Source organism: Tachyglossus aculeatus, chromosome 7 (genome assembly GCF_015852505.1).
Source record: "Tachyglossus aculeatus isolate mTacAcu1 chromosome 7, mTacAcu1.pri, whole genome shotgun sequence".
NCBI classification, from domain to species: domain Eukaryota; kingdom Metazoa; phylum Chordata; class Mammalia; order Monotremata; family Tachyglossidae; genus Tachyglossus; species Tachyglossus aculeatus.
The window spans coordinates 14,973,982-14,978,771 of record NC_052072.1 but is presented as its reverse complement, the minus strand read 5'-3'; the positions used below and the strand labels follow the sequence as shown (position 1 = coordinate 14,978,771).

General features: G+C 45.1%; 1 non-coding gene across 1 annotated transcript; it reads left to right on the top strand.

Annotated features, from left to right (window-relative positions):
* Positions 1–4,389: 4,389 nt before the first annotated feature.
* LOC119931067 lies at positions 4,390–4,527 on the top strand. Its single transcript, XR_005451933.1, has one exon. It is a non-coding gene; the product is annotated as a small nucleolar RNA SNORA7 (small nucleolar RNA).
* Positions 4,528–4,790: the final 263 nt, after the last annotated feature.

The following is a 4,790-nucleotide window of genomic DNA, read 5'->3' as shown; positions in this document are numbered from 1 at the left end:
TCCTCTGGATGCCTAGGGCCCCTTTCATCTTTAAAACTCCCAGCACCTTTTTCCTCTATTCTCTTATTTCATCTTCCCCAAATCCTTGGGAGCAAAGAGTGGCAGGAATGTTTCTCCCCCATTTTACAGATGAGGAGGCCTAGAAAGTTTAAGACACCCCCAAAGGTCACACAGCAAGACAGGGTGGGGAGAAGCTAGAACTGAACCCCAGGATGCCTGAATCTCTGAGCCTGGAACTAGAGCCCCAAGACTTGCCTGAGGGAATAAAATCTAATCATTCAGTCCCCTGGTCCTTTGTAAAAGCTAGAAATCAAGTTACGGCCATGGACTGTGTCTGCCCCCTAGACGTTTCATGATGCAGGGGGAAAAAGCATTACTCATCCAAATAAAACTACTATTTTCTTCATTTTGGGGTGCAGTGGGAGCTGGGGGGTGCAGAGAGGGGAGGTGGAGAATTGACTGGTTATCCCAACAGGAAGTAGGGACCACTGACAAGATGGACCGTCAGTTTTTTTGATGTTTGTTGTTTTTTGCTTTTAGTGGTATTTATTAAACTCTTACTATGTACCAGGCACTGTACTTTGGAGTCAGAGGTCATGGGTTCAAATCCCGGCTTTGCCAATTGTCGGCTGTGACTTTGGGCAAGTCACTTAACTTCTCTGTGCCTCCGTTCCCTCATCCGTAAAATGGGGATTAAGACTGTGAGCCTCCCGTGGGACAACCTGATCACTTTGTAACCTCCCCAGTGCTTAGAACAGTGCTTTGCACATAGTAAGCACTTAATAAATGCCATTATTATTATTGTTATTATTATTATTATTACTAAGAGTTGGGGTAAAAATAAGATAATCAAGTTGGACACAGGCCTCTTGGAGGAGATGTGATTTTAACAAGGCTTTGAAGGTGGGGAGGGAGATCATGAAGAGGGAGGGAGTTCCAGGCCAGAGGTAGGACATGGGCCAGAAGTTGGCAGTGAAATAGATGAGACCAAGGTACAGTGAGTAGGTTGGCAGTTAGAGCACTGAAGTGTGCATTAAAGCACAGAAGGTAGGAGGGGAAGGTAAGGAAAAAGAGGAAAGGTTAGATAAGGTAAGGTCAGTAGGCCTCCTCCCTCCTCCTTGAAAAGACCCAGGATTGGGCCTGCATAATGACAGCTTTATACTCCCCAATAAGACTGGAAGGTCCTTGTGGGCAGGGATCATGTCTTCCAACTCCACTGTACTCTCTCAAACCCTTAGTACAGTGCTCTGCATATGCTAGGCACACAATAAATACCATTGATTGAAGGACCTGAGTTCTAATCCTGACTCCACCACTTGTCTGTTGTGCAGACTTAGGCAAGTCACTTGACTTCTCTTTGCCTTAGTTACCTCATCTTTAAAATGGGGATGAGGACTGTAAGCCCTTTGTAGGATATGGACTGTGTCTGAACTGATTAGCTTGTATCTACCCCAGCACTTAGTACATAATGATAATAATAATAATAATAATAATAATAATAATAATAATAATAATAATGGTATTTGTTAAATGCTTACTATGCGCAAAGCACTGTTCTAAGCGCTGGGGTAGATAGAAGAACATCAGGTTGTCCCACGTGGGGCTCAGAGTCTTCATCCCCATTTTACAGATGAGGTAACTGAGGCACAAAGAAGATATGCAACTTGCCCAAAGTCACACAGCTGACAAGTGGCAAAGCTGGGATTAGAACCCACGACCTCTGACTCCCAACCCTCTGCTCTTTCCCCTAAGCCACACTGCTTCTCTAGCGTAAGCGCTTAACAAATACCATCACACAAACACCATCACAAACACACAGTAAGCATTCATTAAATATCTTTGGTTGTTTGTTTTCTACCCTATCTTTCTTCTACCCTATCTTTCCTATCTTTATATTCTACTACTTCCTCCTATCTGTAATTTATTTTAATGTAAACTCCTTGAGGGCAGGGATTGTGTTACTAATTGTATTACACTCTCACAAGCATTTCTCTCTGGATACCCCTTAAGCACTCTGATACTCACCCCAGCCTCACAATACTTATGTAAATATTCTCTATTTCCTCTATCTACTTTAATGTCTGCCTCCCCCTGTATGTCGTAAACTCCACATGGGCAGGGTTTGCACCTACAAGCTCACATGCTGTAGTGGATAAAACACAGGCCTCGGACTTGAGAAGGTCATAGGTTCTATCTTATCCTGGCTCTGCCACTTGTCTGCTGTGTGACCTTGGGCGAGTCACTTAACTTCTTTGTGCCTCAATTACCTCATCGGTAAAAAATGGGTTTTAAGAGTGTGATCCCAATCTGGGACAGGGACTGTGTCCAACCTGATGAACTTGTATCTACCTCAGCACTGAGAACAGTGCTTGACACACAGTAAGCTCTTAACAAATACTATCATTATTATTATTATTGTGGGTGGGGAATGTGTCTGTTATATTGTACTCTCCCAAGTACTTAGTACAGTGCTTTGCATATAGTAAGTGCTCAATAAATACAATTGACTGGCTGACAAAGCTCAGTAAATCTCATTCATTAATTGACTAAGTACAGTGCTTTGCACACAGTAAGCCCTCAATAAATACTATGGATTCACAGGATGAGAGAGAGGGGAAGGGAGAGGGTGGTGGGGGTGGAACAGCCTAGGCCTGAACCACCACCGAGGTTCCAGCACCAGGTTACCTCACCAGTGATGCTCACCTTAGGCCAGCTGACCCCCGGGTCACCAGAGAAGAAATAGATGACACCTCTTTTCTTGGGGCTGGGACCAAGGAGGGGGAGGAGAAGGTGTGGTCCCCGTGTCCCTGGACAGATTTCTGGGGCTCAGATGAAGGAGGCGATGCCTTAGGGAATTGCCTGTCACTCCAAAAAAAGTTTATTTTTATACATGTTTACCGATTTCACATCCGCTCAAATATTCTGACCCATATTCAGGAAGCGTAATTCTCTCCCATGTGGTAGTGCTTGGCAGGTCAGATTGTGAGGTTCATGGGGTGAATGTGGAGAGGGGGACAGGCCATGCCAAGGAGAATTCTTTTTAACATTATTATTGTATTTGCCCAGTGCTTATTAAGCATCAACGGCTGTTCTAAATGCTGGGGTAGGTACGAGTTAATCATCTCAGACATAGTCATCTCGGGCACGGTCCCTGTCCCACATGGGGCTCACAGTCTAAGTAGGAAGGAAAAGGGACGCAGCATGGCCTAGTGGATAAATCTCCGATCTGGGAGCCAGAGGACCTGGACTCTAATCCTGGCTCCACTACTTGCCTGTTGTATGACCTTTGAGTAAATCACTTCACGATTCTGTGCCTCAGTTTCCTTAACTGCAAAATGGGAATTCAATTCCTGTTCTTTCTCTTGCTCAGACTGTGAGTCCCATGTGGGACAGGGACTGTGTCTGACCTAATTAACTAGTATTGACCCTATTTGAACAGTGCTTGACACACAGTAAGCCCTTACAATTACCGTTAAAAGAAGAGAATTGAATCCCCATTCAATTCAGGAGGGAGAATGGGGAAAAGATGGGACATACCAAGGTGAATTGGAGAGGACCCCAAAGTCCTGGCTCAGTCCTAGAGACTGGGAATAATAATAATAAAAATAATAATAATAATAATAATAATAATAATAATAATAATAATAATTGTATTTGTTAAGCCCTAACTATGTGTCAAGCACTGTTCTAAGCACTGGGGTAGTTACAAAGTAATCAGGTTGATCCACGTGAGGCTCACAGTCTTCATCTCCATTTTACAGATGAGGTAATTGAAGCACAGAGAAGTTAAGTGACTTGCCCAAAGTCACACAGCTGACAAGTGGCAGAGCCAAGATTAGAACCCGCAACTTCTGACTCCCAAGTCCATACTCTTGCCACTAAGCCACACTGCTTCCAGAAGGCTGGACTGGGAAGAGAGCAAAGGGGTCAAAGCAATAAACTCCTGGAAGTCCAAACTCGTGGCTTCAGTTTCGGATCCACTGCATGATCTTGAACAAGTAAATTTCCATTTGAATGTTTCATTTTCCCAGTGGTTAAGCAGGTAAATTAAGATTAGTTAAGTAGCTATGGTGTCTCAAGTGCCTACCATGTCCCAAGTCCTTTGCTAAGAGCTGGGGTGGATCATCAGAACTGACACAGTCTCCAGAGGTACACAGTATGAGTAAAGCAGGTATCTTATCCTCATTGAACAGCTGGGGAAGGTGAGTCACAGAGAGGGTAAGTGACATGTCCAAGGTAACGTAGAGGAACTGGCATTAGAGTCTGGGTCTTCCACCTCCCAGTTCCTGGCTCTTTCCACCAGGTCACACTGTCTGCTGGTAAGCTCCCTCTACTCTCACTGTGGCCAAGGAACATGTCTGTTATATTGTTATATTGTACTCTCCCTAGCCCCTCTCAGGGTCGCACCTGGAGAGTTTCCAGTCCTCTACCAGCATTGGCTACGGGAGGGAGAGTCAAGCAGTGGCCTACCCATTCCATTCCTAGCTTGGGCAGTGGCTAGTGAGTGGACGACAATCTGCTCCAAGTCAAGACTCACCAGCGCTGGGCAGCAGCAGCATAGGAGAGAGTCGAGGGTGGAGACTCAAGTTGACTGCACAGAGAGAGACAGTGGTAAACCACTTCTGTATTTTTACCAATAAAACTCTATGGATCCACTACCGGAATGACTGCAGACGGAGGTGGGGCATTCTGGAAGAGATGTGTCCATGGCGTTGCTATGGGTCGGAGATGACTCAACGGCATGACAAGACTCTCCCAAGCACTTAGTGCAGTGCTCTGCACACAGTGAA